Here is a 19,393-nt window from a genome sequence, read left to right as displayed (position 1 = left end):
GGTCATAAGGAGAGAAAGAAAGAGTCAGAATAGCCCAACCCAAACAAGCCCTCTGCCACGTCGCTGGTGCTGACTGCTAGTGATGGTATACAGGGCTTCCGAGACTGTCAACCTTTATTGAGTAAAGGCAAGGTCTACCTTTCAAAGCCACCACCCACTCCTCATTGCAAACAGTTAACCCACTCACTGCTAACCCCAAGGTTGGAGGTTCCAATTCAGCCAAGGGTACCTGGTGATCTCTTTCCAACAATTGAAACCCCCTGGAACAGTTCTTCTTTGACACACGTGGGGTCTCCATGATCTGGAATCAACTTGACACCAATTGGTTCGGTTGGCTATGCCTATTTCAGAGGATATGGAGGAATAAATAAAACAAGGAAAGAAGAGTCTTGATAAATATTAAACACTCAACCAATGTCTTTTCTCCTCCTTGCTGTCTCGTTTTCTCCTCCCCCTGCCTTGTTGTGGTTTGGTCCACACTTGCTTTACTCATCCTGCAGGGTCTTTAGCCTCCTTGAATCACCATGGTCTTCACTTGTTGAGAATAACTTTGATTTCTGCAATGGTCAGAAAGCCTCACAGTCGACACCATACCACTGGATGTGTGAGAATTGCCCCAAAGCAGCGATCAGCAAATGACTAATCCTCCACTGTTTTGAAACTACCTGTGAGCAGAAAATAGGTGTTTTGTTGCTGGTTTTTTTTTTTTACAGTTTTTGGTGATTGAAAAGTATCAGAAGTAAAATATCACATGGCGGGTGAAGATTTCAGTGTCCATAAATAAAGCTTTATTAGAACACAACCGTATCCGGTTGTTTAGTGTTGTTTATGACTGCTTTCATGTATGGCCTACAAAGCCTGAAAGGTTTATTGCCTGGCCCTTGACGGAGAAAGTGTGCTGACCTCTAATTTAAAGGAGGCCCACGGCACTGTGGGATCTGCATCAGACTGCTACCTTCAAAGTCAGATATGCACACCCGCCAGCTGCTCCAGGGGAGAGAGGAGGGAGTCTGCCCTGGCAAAGATTTCCAGCCTTGGAAACCTTCCTAAGGCCACAACCCTTTCATACAGTTCCTCATGTGGTGGTGAACCCCAACCATAAAATTATTTTCATTGCTACTTCCTAACTGTAATTTTGCTACTGTTAGGAATCGGGTGACCCCTGTGAAAGGGTCGTTCAACCTCCAAAGGGGTCGTGACCCACAGACTGAGAGCTGCTGCCGTAGAGGGTCTCTGTGAGTCTGAATAGACTCAGTGGCATGGACTTTGGGGTCTATTCTAAAAGAATGAAATGTATGTGAATTTTGACTAGACGCTGAGCCTGCTGTGACTGAGGGCTTTCTTGGTAGGAGCAGAGTTGGCAAGAAAAAAGGTCTTTTCACTCCCGAAGCAGTCACAGTCTTGGAGACTCAGATGACAGGTTCTACCCTGCCCTACGGGTTCGCCGTGAATCAGTATCCACTCAGGGTGACTTTGGTTTGGTTTGGTTGTCGCAGGGTTAGGAGGGACATTGAATTTCCCAAGATGACTGTGAAGAGAGCCTTAGATGAGGCAGATGACGGCGTTTGATATAATTGCCTACACACAGACAAAAAAATCACCTCTTTACGCTTCTTCACTGTTAAACCACTCACTGATCGGTAACTGTATCGTCCTGAGATTTATTACTAGATGCACCCTCCCCCCTTACTTTTAGACAGTGTTATCGATGAAGCAATCCAGGCACTGGGCTGAGGGAGACAGGTGCAGTGAGGTTTCACTTGAAACTGCCCTTCGGAACAGTTAGGACCCGAGTTTCACAAGAGATCTAGTAACAATGCAAGGCCCTCCTCCTCGCCCAGCCATTGTGTTGTCCTCAGGGAAATGAATCCATTGTCTCCTCCGGCAAGCTGGGAAGCCCATTGTATTTCTGCCGGAGAAGGACTGGACTATATCAAATTTCTATTTTAAAACCCAGGGACAAGCTTTTTCCAGAAACAGATAGAAACTGATAACAGATTCCGATAGCGCCCGATGGAGCCAGGACTGGTGCTTGTGAATGAATGCATACTGCTTTTCCTTTAAATACAGGGGTTCCTGTGAGAATCGGTGATGTTTTGTTTTTCTCTGAAGGCCAGGGCCGAGTAAAAGAGAAAGGATAGAGCTCTTTTCTTTGTGTCTCTGCAGCGAAGTAGACTAGAGGATGCGCTTTAGTAGCCAGCGTGAGACCGAGCGCGTGGGCAGAGGGATAAAGCTCTTAGGTAGACTTTCAGCTCAGCTCCGTTGAATTAGACAAGCCGGTGGATTGAACGAATTCAAGAACACCATCTGTCCACTGCATCGGCTCGCCTGACTTTCAGTTGTAGCATCTAATTCTCCTCTTCTATCAAAGTCTCCCCACAGTTTATTGTTCCAGTTGCTGCTTCCGTCATTCAACGAGTAGATGAATGAGCCCTTCTGTGAGCCGTTCTGATTAGCCATTCATTCATTCATTCATTCATTCATTCAGTGCTAATTATGTACCAGCCGAGCCAGCCGCGGGCCCTGCCTTCCGCAGCGAGGAGCCACAAGGGCGTAACCAAGTGCAGCGAAGTATGGTGGGCTTCTCAGAGATGCCCCCCTGAGAGGGGCAGGCTCAGCCTGGGAGCGGGCGTCAGCCCAAAGCTGCAGCTCAGTAGGACACATGAGCTTTGCGAGAACAAAAGGCATCTGACTTGCAAGGCTTCCTCCTGGGTGCAGAATTGAGACGGAGAATGAGAAGGGGAGGGCAGCGAGTCAGACAGGCAGGCAATCTTTGGACCTAGGTGAAGACCCCAGGGAGTCCGTGGGCGTGCAAACAGTTATCCACTGGCTGCTAACCGAGGGGCTGGGGTTTTGCATCCACCCAGAGATGCCGCCGTGGAAAGGCCTAATGATCTGCCTCTGAAAAAACCAGCCAGCAAACACCTTAGGAACGCATACGGGAAAACCCCGAATTCGGGGAGAATCAGTAAGTCGAACACTGATGCGGCTCTTTATGTTCTAAACCTGGAAGAACCGCATAGTTTGGGTGGTGCTGCATGGCTAGCGTCGCAGGTGCACGTGGAAGTGAGTGGGTGTCTGAACACAAGGAACCTTCTGGGCTAAGTAGAAAGGCTGCGTCTGAACCTGGGAGGCGAGCCAGGGGACCCAATTAGGGAGGTGCAGGGTGAGGACTTTGTAATGACACTCTGGAAGCCATGTGCTGCATGAACTGGGGTGTTGAGGCTGGAGACAGGAAGCCCGGGTCTGCTGAGGCCATTAGGGTAGCCAGCGAGCTGGTGACCATCCAGAGAAGAAGAAAATTAGAAGTTGTAAAGAGAAACACTTGCCTGGACTATGACTTGTTCCTCTACCTTTAAAAAAAAGTGAGGGTGAAAGTCACATAACAAAATTTAACCGTTGGCGGCTTGTTGAGGTGGAGGAGAAGGAAGGACACTAGTCTCTCCCTGTTGTAGGCCATGGACTCACTTTATGTGGACAGCTCTGTGCCACTGGTCCCATGTGATGGTGGGGGTGCTGTTGGGGAAGCATTGGACTGCTAACTGCAAGGTCAGCAGTTCCAACCAACTAGCCACTCCTTGGAAACAGGACAGAACTATCTACTCCCAAAAAGACAGTATCAGAAATCCTACATATGTATGAGGTTGTGGAAATAGATCTATGTGCATATATGTATACATTTAGTATTAACGTAGCAGATGGACATTGGGCCTCCACCAAAGTACTCCCTCAATGCAAGAACAAAACACTTTGTTATATTAAACTGACATTCTATGATTCTCACCTTCCCAACATAATCACTGAAGACAAAGCAGGTGCATAAGCAAATGTGGTGAAGAAAGCTGATGGTGCCCGGCTATCGAAAGCTATAGCATCTGGAGTCTTAAAGGCTTGAAGGTAAACAAGTGGCCCTCTAGCTCAGAAGCAACAAAACCCACATGGAAGAAGCACACCAGCCTGTGTGCTCACGAGGTGCCAAAGGGACCAGTTATCAGGCATCAAAGAACAAAAACTCATATAATTGTGTGTTCACCTCCCTGATACAATCACTGAAGACAAATGGGTGCATAAGTAAATGTGGCAAAGAAAACGATGGTGCCCAGCTATTAGAAGATATAGCGTCTGGGGTCTTAAAAGCTTGAAAGTAAACAAGCATCCATCTAGCTCAGAGGCAACAAAACCCACATGGAAGAAGCACACATACCTGTGTGATCACAAGGTGTCAAAGGGATCAGGCATCAAAGAGCAAAATATCCTATCATTGTGAATGAGGAGGAGTGCGGAGTGGGGACCCAAAGTCCATCTCCAGACAACTGGACATTCCTTTACAGAAGGGTCGGGGGGAGGAGATGAGCCAGTTAGGGTGCAGTATAGCAATGATGAAACATACAACTTTCGTCTAGTTCCTAAATGCTTCCATTCCCCCCCAGCCCCCCCAACTATCGTGATCCGAATTCTACCTTACAAGTCTGGCTAGACCAGAGGATGTACACTGGTACAGATAGGAATTGGAAACACAGGGAATCCAGGGCAATGATCCCTTCAGGACCAGCGGTGAGAGTGGGAGGGTAGAGTGAAGGTGGGGTGTAAATTGGGAACCGATTACAAGGATCTATATATAACCCCGCCCCCAGGGGACAGAAAACAGAAAAGTGGGTGAGGGGAGACGTTGAGCGGTGAAAAATATGACAAAATAATAATTTATAAAGTATCAAGGGTTCATGCGGGAGGGGGGAGCGGGAAGGGAGGGGAAAATGAGGAACTGATGCCAGGGCCTTAAGTGGAGAGGAAATGTTTTGAGAATGATTAGGGCAATGAATGTACAAATGTGCTTGACACAATTGATGTATGTCTGGGTTGTGGTAAGAGTTGTATGAGCCCCTAATAGAATGATTTTTAAAAAATTCTATATATGAGTTGGGCTCGACCCTGTGGCCGTGAGTTTGGTTCCCCAGGTCACTTTTTACTTAACATTGTAATTCCTCATATCATTAGACCCTTCCTGCTTGATGGCAGAAGACACTAATCCTTCTTGAAGAATACTTTGGGATTCAACTATGATTTTCTACTATCGGCTACAGTTCTTTCAATGAATTTGGAATCATAAAATAAATCACACACCCCTCCCAACCAAAGTATAGCTCTTAGAAATTCAATGATTGTGATATAAAATCAGTTGTGTTTTCTTATAATACTCTGGCATTGTTTGCTCATTTTCTCAGAAACGGTGATTTAATTGATTAAAGGATAAAGAACAGAGAAATGCTTTAAAGCACTGGTTCTCAAACATGGTGTTATGTTGTAATTCCATGGGCAATTTAAAATACATATATTGACACGGAGGCCCCACCCCTGGAGGTTCTGAGGAAATGAGTGGAAAGCTTGAAGGAGGAAGATTCCGATTTAATCCCATGCTGGTTGTTGTCAAATTGACTTCAACTCCTGGCAGCCCCATGGGTTTCAGAGGAGAATTACACTTCCTGAGGACTTCAATGGCTGGGTTTGGGAAAGTACAAGGGGTTTCGGGGGTGAAAATCTCTTATCTGTCAATTCTATTTTGCCACAAACCTTTGGAAACACCTTTTAACTAAGGGGCTTCTGGGTAGACTCAAACTGCCAACCTTTTGGTTAGCAGCCAATGCAGTTAGCCATTGGCTGTGAATTTCCCCACCATTTGTCCTGCACAGTTCTTGCATTTGACTAGGTCTCTTGCTCTTGGGGGAGGGGGGGATCCCTGGCACTCATCTATTCACTGTGATTAAGCAAAAGTCTTCCAGATAATTCTATCCTTGACGTACTGTCTGTACGGTGGTTATTCCGTCTAAACAGAAAACCAAAACTCACTGCCATTGTGTCAGGGCCCACTCATAGTGACCCTCCAGGATAGTGTTGAACTGCCCCTGTGAGTTTCCGACACCGCTGCTCTTGACGGGAGTAGAAAGTCTCATCTTCCTTCCGCAGAGCAAGCTGGTGCTTTCCAACTGCTGACCATGAGGATTGCAGCCACGATGTCCCCAGGGCTCCTTAGACTATCGCGTCTAGTTCAGTTCATTCATCAAAGCTGCCAAGTTTATTCCGAGGCAAAGCTTTGCACTTTGCTGTTATCTTGACACCCTGATTTCTCCTCTGTCCTCTGAAGGACTCCCACGTCCAGCGCTGCTCACAGCACTTGCTCTCCTCTTGCTCCCCCTTCTTTCCAAGGTCACGGGAGCTTTATTCCCTGCCTTTTCTGATTGGTGCATTATAACAGGACCTCCAGTCCCTGGGCAGCCAGCTGCACACCTTCAACATCCTTTTAAATACTTGCCAAGAGCCAATTCAAATACTTCCTACTCTTAAGAAGTAATTTTGATTCATAATCCCCAAATAATTTGCTTATTTCTGAACTTTCACAGCATATGCTGCCCTTCTTATATTATTTACCCCATTATTCTTCATATTATAATTATTTGTGCTAAAACCTACTTTTCTGGCTCCCATTATTCATTTTTTTATTGTACTTGATACAAATAAAATAAATGCATACATAAAATATGTAATTAGTTTATTGGCATCAAGTTCATATTACATATTATGTAAGCTAGTATATAATTGAGGACCGGAGGAAATAGCTTGAATGCCTATTAAATTTTATTCATTACATAAAAGTTAATAAAGAAAATATTTATATATATAGACACTAATGTAATAATTTAAAACACTTTATCTGAAGCGATTTACGTCCATGAGGTAATTATCATAATTTATTGTGTTGTATCAAAGATGAGGCCACAGATTACTATTTTCTTTAAGAAGTAACCCATATCTAAGGACTGTTGGGACTTTAGAAGGGCAAGTTTTCCATCATTTCATGTTTACGTAGACCGAATGACGGTGTTGTAACAGCCTTTAGTGTAGTAGCCGCCCTGCAGCCCCGTCTACCTTCTCTCTCATTGCTCACAAGATAATTCGGTATTTTGTTATCTTTTTGGCCTAATGTGGAACTCTCGCTGCAGCTCATCTTATTAAATAGTTAGGAGATCATATTAAGGTGACATGTGCGTCCACTTTATGACCGATGCTGGCTGTACCATCAGAGCCTTTACTTCATGATGTACAATGAGATGCCACTGGTATCCCACAGCACAGTTAAAATTGGACAAGGCTCACACAATTGCCAGTCATCAAAGGTACTACATCTGGGAGTTGTAGATTGACCTCATCATGACTTTTGAGTTTGTTTCATGAAAAAAATTAAGCTCGGATATAGGTAGGACTGGGTGCACTTGTTGCTTGTCAGTGAGAGGGCCCCGTTCCAACTCAGTGTTCTGAGACGTCAAGAGTTCATTTTTAGTCACAGCAGCGCTGAATAGGATGATCTACCAGCAGGCGAGGTGGGTAGGTCTTGGCCATCCCACTAATTCTTGGCATCGACGAGCAGCTTTTGCACCCCACGCTAATGTCAGATTTCTGCCTCACAGTTGCCAAGTGCTGCCTCTTCTGTTTGTTTCTGATTCCCCTTCATTCTGGTGAGAGAAGCTAGCATCCCTGGAGCGTTGAGGCTCCTTAGCCCAGTGAGAAGAATAGTTTTATTTGCAGTGACCAAAGGAAAGGGAAGGCTGATTGGACTGATGTTGAGGGAGGACTGGCCCTTAGCCCAGACGGTCACTGCCACTTCATTTTGTTCTTTCCTTTATTATACTTACTTTTCCATTGTTTGGATATCGGATGTTTGGTTTGGGTAGTAAAGGCTGACACCGTGGCTGTTGAAATTGAGTGTGCATCAGAAAATGGGACACACATCCGGGTCGCCAGTGTTGTTTGTGTTTTTTTCCCTCCCCCTCCTCTCCCGGGATGATGGGGGTTCACTAGGGAGGTTACCAGGCTACAAGAAGTCAAAATCACAAAACATTAAGGATTCAATCATTTCGTCCACAGAGCCTTGTCGCAGGATCATGCCAGCAGACTCATCTGTCTGGTCCTCTGCCTCTGCAGTCCCTCGGCCTCTGCCTTGCGCAAGCCAAAGCAGACAATAACAAGGATGGGTGAGAGCAGGGAGAAAGTAGAGCCCTAATACTCTGCTCCTAAAATCGCTTCCTACAGCCATGGCAGAAGGTTAGCGGGAAATGGGATGCTAAAAACAACGAGGACAAAAAGAAGAAGTATCCTCAAATTGATTGTAGTGATGATTATACACCTCTTTTAAAATAGGATTGAACTATTGGAATGTATGATATATGAGTTATATGTGAATAAAACTGCTTTGAAAAATAAATGCTGCCAGGGAATCCAGGATAGATGACACCCTCAGGGCCAACAATGAGAGTAGAGATACTAGGAGGATTAGGGGAGGATGGGGGAGAAAGGGAGAATCGATCACAAGGATCAATCTAGAACCCTTTCCCAGGGGAACGAATTACAGAAAAGTGGACGAGGGTCGACGGAGGATGATGTAAGATATGAAAATAATAATCTATAACTTATGAAGCATTCTGAAATGGGGAGCGGATATCAGGGGCTCAAGTGGGAAAAGAATGCTTTGAAAATGATGATGGTGGCATATGTGCAAATGTGCTTGACACACTGGAGCAATGTATGGATTGTGATAAGAGATGTAAGAGCCCCCAATAAAAGTAAGAAAAAAATTTTTTAATGCTGCGCTGATTAAACATACAACTTTCCTCTAGTTCTTTAATGTTTCCTCCTCACCCCCTTATCATGACCCCAATTCTACCTTACAAATCCAGCTAGACCAAAGCATGTACACGGGTACAGATAAGAGCTCAAAACATAGGGAATCCAGGACAGAAAAACCCCTCAGGACCAATAATTAGGGTAGTGATACCAGGAGGGGCAGGGGAAGGGGGGGGGGAGAGGGAACTGATAACAATGATCTACATATAACCCCCTCCCAGGGCGACAGACAACAGAAAAGTGGGTGAAGGAGACAGTGGCTGGTGTAAGACATGAAAAAAAAACTTTATAAATTATCAAGGGTTCATGAAAGAGCTAGCGGTGGGGTGGAGAGAAAATCAGGAGCTGATATCAAGGGTTCAAGTAGAAAGAAAGTGTTTTGAGAATGATGATGGCAACAAATGTACAAATGTGCTTGATACAGTGGATGTGTGTATGGATTGTGATAAGGGCTGTAAGGTGCCCCAATAAAATGATTTAAAATGCAAAAAATAAAAATGTTCAGTGGTGCACCCTCTTTGGAAAACAGTCTGGTAGATGTTCAAAATATTGAACACAGTTACCATGTGACCTAATACTTCCACTCCCAGGGGAATGTGCATGAGAATTGAAAGCACTCAGACACACAAACACATGTATGTGAATAGTCAAGGCAACATTATTCAAAATAGCCAAAGAATGGAAACAGTCCAAAGACTCATCAGCTGATGAATGGAGAAGCAAAATGTGGTGTCTCCATGCAAGGAAATATTATTTGGCCATTAAAGAGAATGAAATATTATTCATGCTACAAAACGGATGGACTTTGAAAACATTAATGCCGCGTGAAGAAGCCAATCACAGAAGGGCACAAATAGTCTGGTTCTGTTTCTGTGACAAAGCGTGGTCCAATCTGTAGAGGCAGAAAGCGTGTTGCTGTGCCTAGGTGAGAGAGGTAGAGAGAAATACCGAGTGACGCCCAGTGGGTCCAGGCTTGTGGGGGGAGTGCTGGAAATCAGACTGTGGTGATGATTGCATCATTCTGTGACGCTTCTAAAAACCAGTGAGCTGTGAACTTCAAATGAGTTGTGTACTTCAAATACAGGACGTGAATTGTAGATCATCAAAGGTGCTATATAAAAATGGGGGTGAAATTCACTCTCGGAGAAAATTTTCACAAGATGGTATCATATACCTTCTGGAGTAATTTTAGGTCTCGATATGGTACTTTGCTTGGAGATGATTGATATGATCAGAATTATACATTTAGTCCAGGAAATTAAATTCCCATTCCACAGGGTTAAAATTGGTATCACACGTTCTCTCTCTGGTACCATCACTCTTATTTGAGGAGGTAACATTAATCACTTCCGCCGCCCAGCTAGTGTGCTGGACATCTAAAATGATTTATGTTTGTACACGCTGCATTTTACTTGGTAGCTTATGCGTCATGGGACTTTAAGCCCAGAAGTTTCTAGCAGAGTAGGCACACATTTTCTTGCAGGAAGTTTTAACCAACGGAAAAGTACCATTGTATGTAAACGATTAAATGAATACAATCAACAAGTAAGATATAAGGTTGCTATAAGAGAGCATCAGTCTCACTTTCTTAGGTTTTTTAGTATACCATCTTGTGTTAGTCCAGGTTAACTAGAGAAACAAATTCATTGACAGTCATATAGAGGTAAGCGAGAACTTGATATCAAGAAGCAATTATACATCAGTAAAATATCCCAGCCCAGTCCAGATCAAGTCCATAAGTTCGATATTAGCCCATAAGTCCAATATTAGCTCATGAATTCCTCTGCAGACTCACGCACTGCATGCAATGATGCTGACTGCAGGAAGATCACAGGCCAGTGGGTGCAAAGTCTTATTGGTCCAATGGCAGTGGAAGCATGTCCTGGTCTCTGACTGCCATCGGCATGGCTCCATGTGGCTTGTCAACAGGAATGTGAAGCAGTGAGAAGGTGTGTCCCGCCTCCAGGGAGGAAGAGAGGAAACTCCCAGAATCCTCATGAGAAGGTCACGCCCACAAGGAGGCATCAATCAGGCTGTGACCTGATTGACAGGCTAGACTCCACCCCAGAACCTATTTATCAAGTTGACATGGAAGTATGTAACTCCCACACTTCTTAAATAAAGAGAAAAGGTATCTTGCAGGAATGTATCTTGAACAAAATGCCATCCATTGTGTCCAGGCAAGAGAGTTAACACATTAAAAAAAACAACATACAAGCAAGTGAATCAGCCTCTGTTCCAGTGACCATGAAAATGTTAGATTGTCATCCTTCTATTGCTGTGCACATTTGAAAAAGATCATTTTAAAAGCTCACTGTGGTTTGTAATTACCCTGGTCTTGAATGAGAGCAATTATAACTTGAGTCTTCCGAGATGCTCATCTTATTTAAAAACAAGTGTGTGAGCAAGCTAACGAGGCTATTTAAAGTCTCAATAGCAGAAATTCTGCATAAGTCGCTAATATATTTAAGGAGGGAGTTTCATGCCACTAACAGGAATGAACTTCAACTCTCTCTGTCAAGAATTTTGAAATCACTGAAAGTCAAGCAGACGACAGAGCTGTATGCTGACATATCGAGCTGGCCGAAAATAGGGAGAGGTGTCAACTGAGATGAGACAATCACTGCGCATTGTAAAAAAATTTTCTTGTAATCTATTGTGTTGTTAAGGCTTATCCAAGATTTTTCTCTGGCAGTGGAGGTTGTAGGGAAGAAGGGGGTCAATAACAATAAGTACAAGAAAGAAGAAAATGTTCTACAATTCATTATAGTGATGATTATACAACCCTTTTTAATATGATTGAACTATTGAATTATATGATGTGTGAATTATATGCCAATAAAACTATTTGTGGTAGTTATATAATCCGTTGTCCGTTTGAGAGGATTACGAGTGAAGGGGTGGAGTCTTGTCTGTCAATGATGGTATAACCAACGAGGACTCTGTGTGGGCATGGCCTTCCCCTGAGGATTCTGGGAATTCCTGTATTTCCTCCCTTGGAGACTCTCTTGGCTCACTCCCTGAGAAACTTTACTGCTGACAAGATACATGGAACTATGCTAGTACCCTGAGCTGAAGAAGCCACGTGGAGACCTCTGCTAGTGCTGAGATGCTTACAATGCCACTGGATCCACAAGCCTTTCCACCCACTGGCTTGTGATCTTCTTGCATTAGGCATCATTGCATGGATTTTGTGAATCTGAAGAGGACTTTATAGATCAGTATCAGATATATGGGCTAATAATGGACTTTTGAGTTTGTTCTGGACTGGGTTGAGATGTTCTCTTAATGTACAACTTCTCTGTATATAAAGGTCTTTCTTATACACATATGAGCATGTCTATGAATTTGTTTCTCTAGTCTACCCAGACTAGCAAACTATTTTAAAGGAATAAAAGGAACTGCATCCAGTAAACACGATATTCTTAGTCAACAGGGAAATAATTTTTTTAATGTTTAAATGGAAAATATGGGGGAAGAGATTTTACTCTGAAATTTCTTACTCATATTAAGCTCAGGAATGAAAATTTAATGGGAACCTTGATGTTTAAACTGGTTGCCTCCCATCCCAAAGCCAACTCCCTGCCAGGGAGTCTATTCTGATTCATAATGACCCTATGGGACAGGGTAGACCTGCCCCAGTGAATTTGGGGACAGAAAACCCTATCTTTCCCTTTAGGAGTGGCTAGTGGTTTCTGACTGCTGACCCTGCAGTTAGCCCTGTTGCCCATGTGTGGATTATTAAGGTGTCAGCCTCCACATGAAGGAGCCTTGAAAAGGAGGTGTTCTAGGGGCCTGTGCAGGGTCTCTATCCACAGTCGCGTTCCTACTTGCCAGCTCAATCAACCCTCAGCATCATGACAAACTCGGAAGAGCAGTGTGTGATCTGATTGCTTTTATCTAACTGCCTGTTCTCATCTGTCAAGCCTCAAGTAACTCGCCAAAAAGCCTCCTTATAAAATAGGAAAACAGAGATTTAGGAAACAGGCTAAAGAATCTTTTCCTCAAACTCACGATAGATTGGGAAGGTAGGAGAATCTTTATCTGTAGCATTTTTAACCGTAATGAATTCAGAGATCCCTTTCAGATGTAAAATCAGATAACCCTTTCAGATGTAAAATCAGATAACCCATATAAGTACCATACTGGAGTTCTGAAGTTCACCCGTGTCAGTGACATCGTGAAATGTCTCATCTTTAAATGTGTTGGCTTTTTATGCAGACTTCATGCCATGGAGACTTTAAGTACCCAGTTAGCATACCTGATTACTAAGCCCAGGAATCTTGCTAAGAATTCCAGTGTTTTCAAAACATATAATCTACAAAATTCTTTTCAGTCCTTCCTAATTCTACAAGTACTTTGGCAGTATAAGTAGGATCCTACACCTACAAGATGAAATAATGTCTGGATCATATTTTCAGTTTTAATTACAATGAATTTGCATTCATCCCAATTTGTTTTCTTTTGTGGCATGGGTATCACATTTCCATGGAGTGGGTTCTTATTCAAAGCTCCTTTGCGTGGGTGTGTAGGCCTTTGGTTATTTACCTAATTAATGGGGCGTCCAAGCTAAGTGTGTATAAGGAAAACCACCAAAGAATTTATACATTTGAACCATGGTATTGAAGAAGATGACAAGTACCATGGACTGCCACAAAAGTCAATAAATATGCCTTGAAAAGTTGTTTAAATTATTGAATATAAAAATGATGACTGAAGTGTAAATTACCACCTAAATCACAATAAAAAGCCATATATATTATACATATAAGTATATATGTAAGTTATCAGAAGACAGGAACTGAGAGAGATCATTGGTTTGTTGTTGTTTTGTTGTATATTGTTGCTTGGTTTTGCTCAGTCTTGTTTTTGTGCATATTATTGTCTCCGCAGGTCTGTCTAAATAAGGTAGGCTGGATTAACTATCTGGAGGAGAAAACAATGGGACTGACAGTTCTGGGGGGGGCATGAGAGAGGGGGAAGTGTGGGCAAAGGAAGTGGTGTTAACAAACCTAGGGACAAGGGAACAACAAGTGATCCAAATCAGTGGTGAGGAGGGTATAGGAGACCTGGTAGGGCATGATCAAGGGTAATGTAACCGAGAGGAATTACTGAAACCCAAATGAAGGCTGAGCATGATAGTGTGACAAGAGGAAAATAAAAGGAAATAGAGGAAAGAACTAGGAGGCAAAGGCACTTATAGAGGTCTAAATAAAGGTATGTACATATGTAAATATATTTATATATGAATATGGGAAAATAGATCTATGTGCATATATTTATAGATTTAGTATTAAGGTAGCAGAAGGACATTGGGCCTCCACTCAAGTACTCCCTCAATGCAAGAATACTTTCTTTTATTAAATTGGCATTCTACGATGCTCACCCTCCCAACACAACCGCTAACAACAAAGTGGGTGAAAAAACAAATGTGGTGAAGAAAGCTGATGGTGCCCTGCTATCAAAAGCTATAGTGTCTGGTGTCTTAAAGGCTTGAAGGTAAACAAGCAGCCATCTAGCTCAGAAGCAACAAAGCCCACATAGAAGAAGCACACCAGCCTGTGCAATCATACGGTGTTGAAGGGATCAGGTATCAGGCATCATCAGAACAAAAAATCTTACCATAGTGAATGAGGGGGGAATAGTGATTGGGCAGGGTGGAGACCCAAAGCCCATTTGTAGACCACTGGAGATCCCCCTGCAGAGGGGTCTCGGGGAGATGAGCCAGAGAGGGTGTGATATAGCAACGATGAAACATACAACTTTCCTCTGGTTCCTAAATGCTTCCCCCTGCCCCCCGACTATCATGATCCAAATTCTACCTTGCAAGTCTGGCTAGACCAGAGGGTGTACACAGGTACAAATAGGAACTGGAAACACAGGGAATTCAGAGCGAATGATCCCTTCAGGACCAGTGGCGTGAGTGGTGATACTGGGAGCGTACAGGGAGGGTGGGTTGGAAAGGGGGAACCGATTACAAGGATCTACATGTGACCTTCTCCCTGGGGGATGGACAACAGAAAAGTGGGTGAAGGGAGACGTCAGACAGGGCAAGATATGACAAAATAATAATTTATAAATTATCAAGGGTTCATGAGGAAGGGGGAAGCGGGGAGGGAGGGGAAAAAACTGAGGACCTGATACCAGGGGCTTAGGTGGAGAGCAAATGTTTTGAGAATGATGAAGGTAATGAATGTACAAATGTGCTTGATACAATTGATGTATGTATGGATTGTGATAAGAATTGTATGAGCCCCTAATAAAACGATTAAAAAGAGAGAGAGAGTGAGAGAGACTCGTAAGGTAGTTGTGAGAATTGTAATAAGTTACTATTGACAAAACAGTAGAGCAATGCTCAGCATTAAGCTTTCTACAAAAACTACGGACAAATTCCTATGCACACTACACATATCTTATTTTGAAGTAAAAAACCAAATGGGGCCAAAACACCCGGTAGACCAGATATCGGCAGGCCGGATAAATGTCCTCAGTGGGCCGCATGTGGCCCGCAGGCTGTAGTTTGAGGATGCCTGCAGTAAAGGAAGACGCCTGTAGTACTGAATCATCAGTCCTGAGCTACATCCTATATGCCCAATTCCACCAGGTTGCTATCAGGGTTTTGGATACCTTTCTCATCATTTTTCTTTTTTAACTAAATTTTCATGTGCACTTTAGAACAGTCACATAGCTAATGTGGTTATGTATTTAAAAGGTGAAGGCCTTGCTCTTTGTAATTCCTCTTTCCCCCTCTTGTCCTTTTACTCTTAAAAAAAAAAAACCAAGAGGGTGGGGTCCACAATCACCCTCAACCTCCTGCATGTCTTATAGTGCAATACTTCAGGGGGCTGCCTTCTTCTGACCCTGAGGCTGTGACCGCTTGTGCATGATTGCAGTTTGGTTCATGTCCTACTAGAGCCTTCGTGCCCCTGCCCCTCCCTGCCACCAGCGGATTTCTCATCTACATCTCTCAGAGAGATGCGCTTGATGAAACAGTCTTGGTTTGCGTAATGCATATACCACAGGGGTTAATTTAAAGAACAGGGTGTATTGTCTTGTAGTTTGGGGCAGCAAAAACTTCTAATCAAGGTCCCAGCTAGGTGGATGCCTTCCTTGTCTGTAGGCTCAGGCCATTCATAAGCTCATAGACAATCTTCACATTGTCTGTCTCCCCACCCCACTTAACAGCCTTGTTTATTCTGGTCCTTTGATAATTCAGAGGTGAGTAGATTTAGGACTCATCCTACATTGATTTGGATCCATTAACATAAAATGCAATCTCTATTTCCAAATAGAACCACATCCATAAGTACAAAGGGCAAGAATTCAACACATCTTTGGGGGAACACAGTTCAGTCCATAACAGTCAAGATCCCCATTGGTTCAGTCCATTGGTCTTTTCCTGTGCCTGCCGGCAGCACCAGAAGCCCTGGTGGTGTGTTGGGCTGGTAAGAAGGTCAACATTTCAAACCAAACAACCACTCCATGGGAGAAAGATGAAGCTTTCTGCGTATGAAAAGACTTTGAGCCTCAGAAACGCAAAGGGGCAATTCTGTTTGGTCCTACAGTGTTACTGTGATGTGGAATTGATGCCGTGCCTTCGGGTTTGGGTTTGGGGGGAGAGGGGGTGAGTGCGGCCAGGTTTGTGTTCACACTAATGTCTAGTGCTATTTTAAGTTCTGTCCACTGTTTTTCTACAAAATCTGATCTATTCCTTATTTATGAGAAGGTACTTTTAAAGATAATATGCTTTTATTTTATTTACTTTTTAATCATTTTATTGGGGGCTCATACAATGCTTATCACAATCCATCCATACATCCATTGTTTCAAGAATATATGTACATTATTTGCCATCATCATTCTCAAAACATTTGCCTTCCACATAAGCCCTTAATATCTGCTGCTCATTTCCCCCTCCCTCCCCACTCCCCCTACCTAATGAACCTTTCATCTTTCATAAATTATTATTATTTTGTCATATGTTACACTGTCCAACATCTCCCCCGCCGCCCTCTCTTCTGTCCATCCCCCAGGGGGGAGGTTATACGGAGATTCTTGTAATCAGTTCCCCCTTTCTACCCCACATTCTCTCCACCCTCCAGGCATCGCCACTCTCACTACTGGTCCTGGAGGAGTCATCTGTCCTGGATTCCCTGTGTTTCCAGTTGCTATCTGTACCAGTGTACATCCTCTGGTCTAGCCAGATTTGTTAGGTAGAATTGGGATCATGATAGTGGGGGGGTACATTTAAGAACATTTCATCGTTGCTGCCCTGCACCCTGCCTGGCTCATCTCCTCCCCACAGCCTTTCAGTAAGGGAGTGTCCGTTTGGCTACCAATGGGCTTGAGTCTCCATTTTGCACTCGCCCACCTTTACAATGATATGATTTTTGTTCCTTGATGCTTGATGACACATGTGTTGTGTTTACCCTTTCATAGTACAAAGAGGAAACAGACAAAATCTAATTTAAAAGGTGAATAAATGTAATTTACACACATTTTACTTTTTCAAGATATTACTCTGAAAATGGCAGAATACAAGTTTCAATTTTTAAAAATAATTCTGGAGTGCACTAATTTATTCCAAGACGCTGGGGGGGGGGCAACTGTGTGGACCAAGCAAGCACTTAATGATCTGTATATAGTTCTGATTAAACAGGTAATATTTAGCTGGAATAGGATCTGTGTATGAATATCATAACAGCCCTAGGGAAAATGATGTTACATGATGGAAGAAACAAGCTTTATCTCAAAGAGAATAAATGTGTTTTTTGTTTGTTTGTTCCCACCCCCTTCCCCACCCAATTTTACCCTCAAGCTCTGAATTAGCAATTTGTAGAAAGAGGGCCACTTGGTTAGAATTAGTATTCTCTTATTGCTGAGTTCTTTTTATATTCTGTATAAAATGATATGTAAATGTAAGTATCTTTCTGCCTCTTAAGAAGGACCCGGATTGAAATGCAGCATGGTGCCTTTAATAAACTAAACTTTAAGTGCAGCGTGGGAGTGTACTGGATTGCGAGCTTGGCTGCTGACTGCCTGGTCAGTGGTTGGACTCGACCAGCTGCACTGAGGGAGAAAGATTAGGCTTTCTGCTCATAGTTTTGACTCAGCAAATGATGGAAGATGTATATGGGCCCACTGCAGAATCATACCAATCAGAAATACACGGCCGTCTTCATGATTTGGTCCTTTGTAAGAAAAGAGGCGCTTTTCTTTCCTGTTGGTTGAAATTGCTCCAGCGTGGGACCGTGTTGATGTAGGCAAATGTGCGCGCACACACGTACGCACACACGCCCCTTCTGCATCGCCCATGGCATCCCTGCTGACCCCGCAAGGCCGCTCTCAGACTCCAGCAGGCTCAGTCTCCATGAAGCCACTGCCAGCTGGTTAGTGAGGGTCTGGGAGCCCAACTCTCTTTGCTGCCTCATAATGTGTATCACAGTTCATTAGGCTTGGCAGTAACAAAGTTCCACTAAAAACACTGATGCCGGGACACCTTACAGAGAATACAGTGCAATTGTACTTCTCCTATATAAGAGCCCATATTTCATATCTCTAAAGGCACAATGCATTAATTTGGGGGAGGCTGGTAAAGGCTACGACGTGATGAAAACCAGATTTGATGTCCAGGGGAGCATATTGCAAATGATTTAACTAATGCGGAGCGATCGAAACTGTTGAATATGATCCAAGCCCTTTCAAGACCACTCTCTTCCTCCTTCACCGATTTTCTTCTACAAAAGGCATGTTTTCTTTGGCTACAGGCTAACCGTGCATCTGACGAAAGCTGCTGCAAACAAGAAGGTCCTGATTCGAAGGCAACTGCCTTGAGCAGGGTATGAGGGACTAGCTCATTCTTGAAGAAGCTGTGGCTCGTTTCTGTGAACCCTACAAACCTTCCATGAAACGTTGCATTAACAAGCGTTTTTTTAGTTGAATACTGAGACCATCGTGGGTCCATGACAAAAGTCTCACCTTCCATGTCAGAGAGCAGGTTCGATTTCAGGCCAGTGCACCTCATGAGCCACTCCGATGTGTCTTGGAGTGAAAGTTTACGCATGCTAATCCTGAGCATTGATATGGAGTCTATGTTGACCCACAGGGACTCTGTGAATCAGATTAGAGCCTCCCCCACAGGGTTGCTGGGGCTGCAATTTTTCATACCTTTCTCCTCTGGGGCCACTAGAGGGTCCAAATAACCAAGCTTCAGTTAGCAACCCAGCACTTAACCCCTGTGCTGCCAGTTTCTTATCTAGCAATGCTCAGTGGACAACCACTACAACGACATTGGTTCTCAGAACGTGGTCCATGGACCAGCAGCAATATTACCCAGGATCTTGTCAGAAAGGCAAACCATGGGGCCCCAACCCAAATTTACTGAATAAGACTCTCTGGGAAGCCCCAGAGTTTGTTTAACAAGCCCTGCAAAGGATCTTGATGTGTGCTTGTGGGAGTGTCAACTTGAGGACACTGAGAGTGAAGGGGTGGAGTCTAGCCTATCAATCAGGTCATAAACTCATGATGCATCCTTGTGGATGTGACCTTTTCATGAGGATTCTGTGAACTTCCTTTCGTTCAACCTGGAAGCAGGCCACAGTCACTCTCTGCTTCACCTTCCTATTGACAAGCCACATGGAGCCATGTTGATGGCAGCCAGAGCCCTTGAGATGCGTCCACTGCCACTGAATGGACCCACAAGACTTTGCACCCACTGGCC

Source organism: Tenrec ecaudatus, chromosome 9 (assembly GCF_050624435.1).
Source record: "Tenrec ecaudatus isolate mTenEca1 chromosome 9, mTenEca1.hap1, whole genome shotgun sequence".
Lineage (NCBI taxonomy): Eukaryota > Metazoa > Chordata > Mammalia > Afrosoricida > Tenrecidae > Tenrec > Tenrec ecaudatus.
This window is presented reverse-complemented; position numbering follows the sequence as displayed.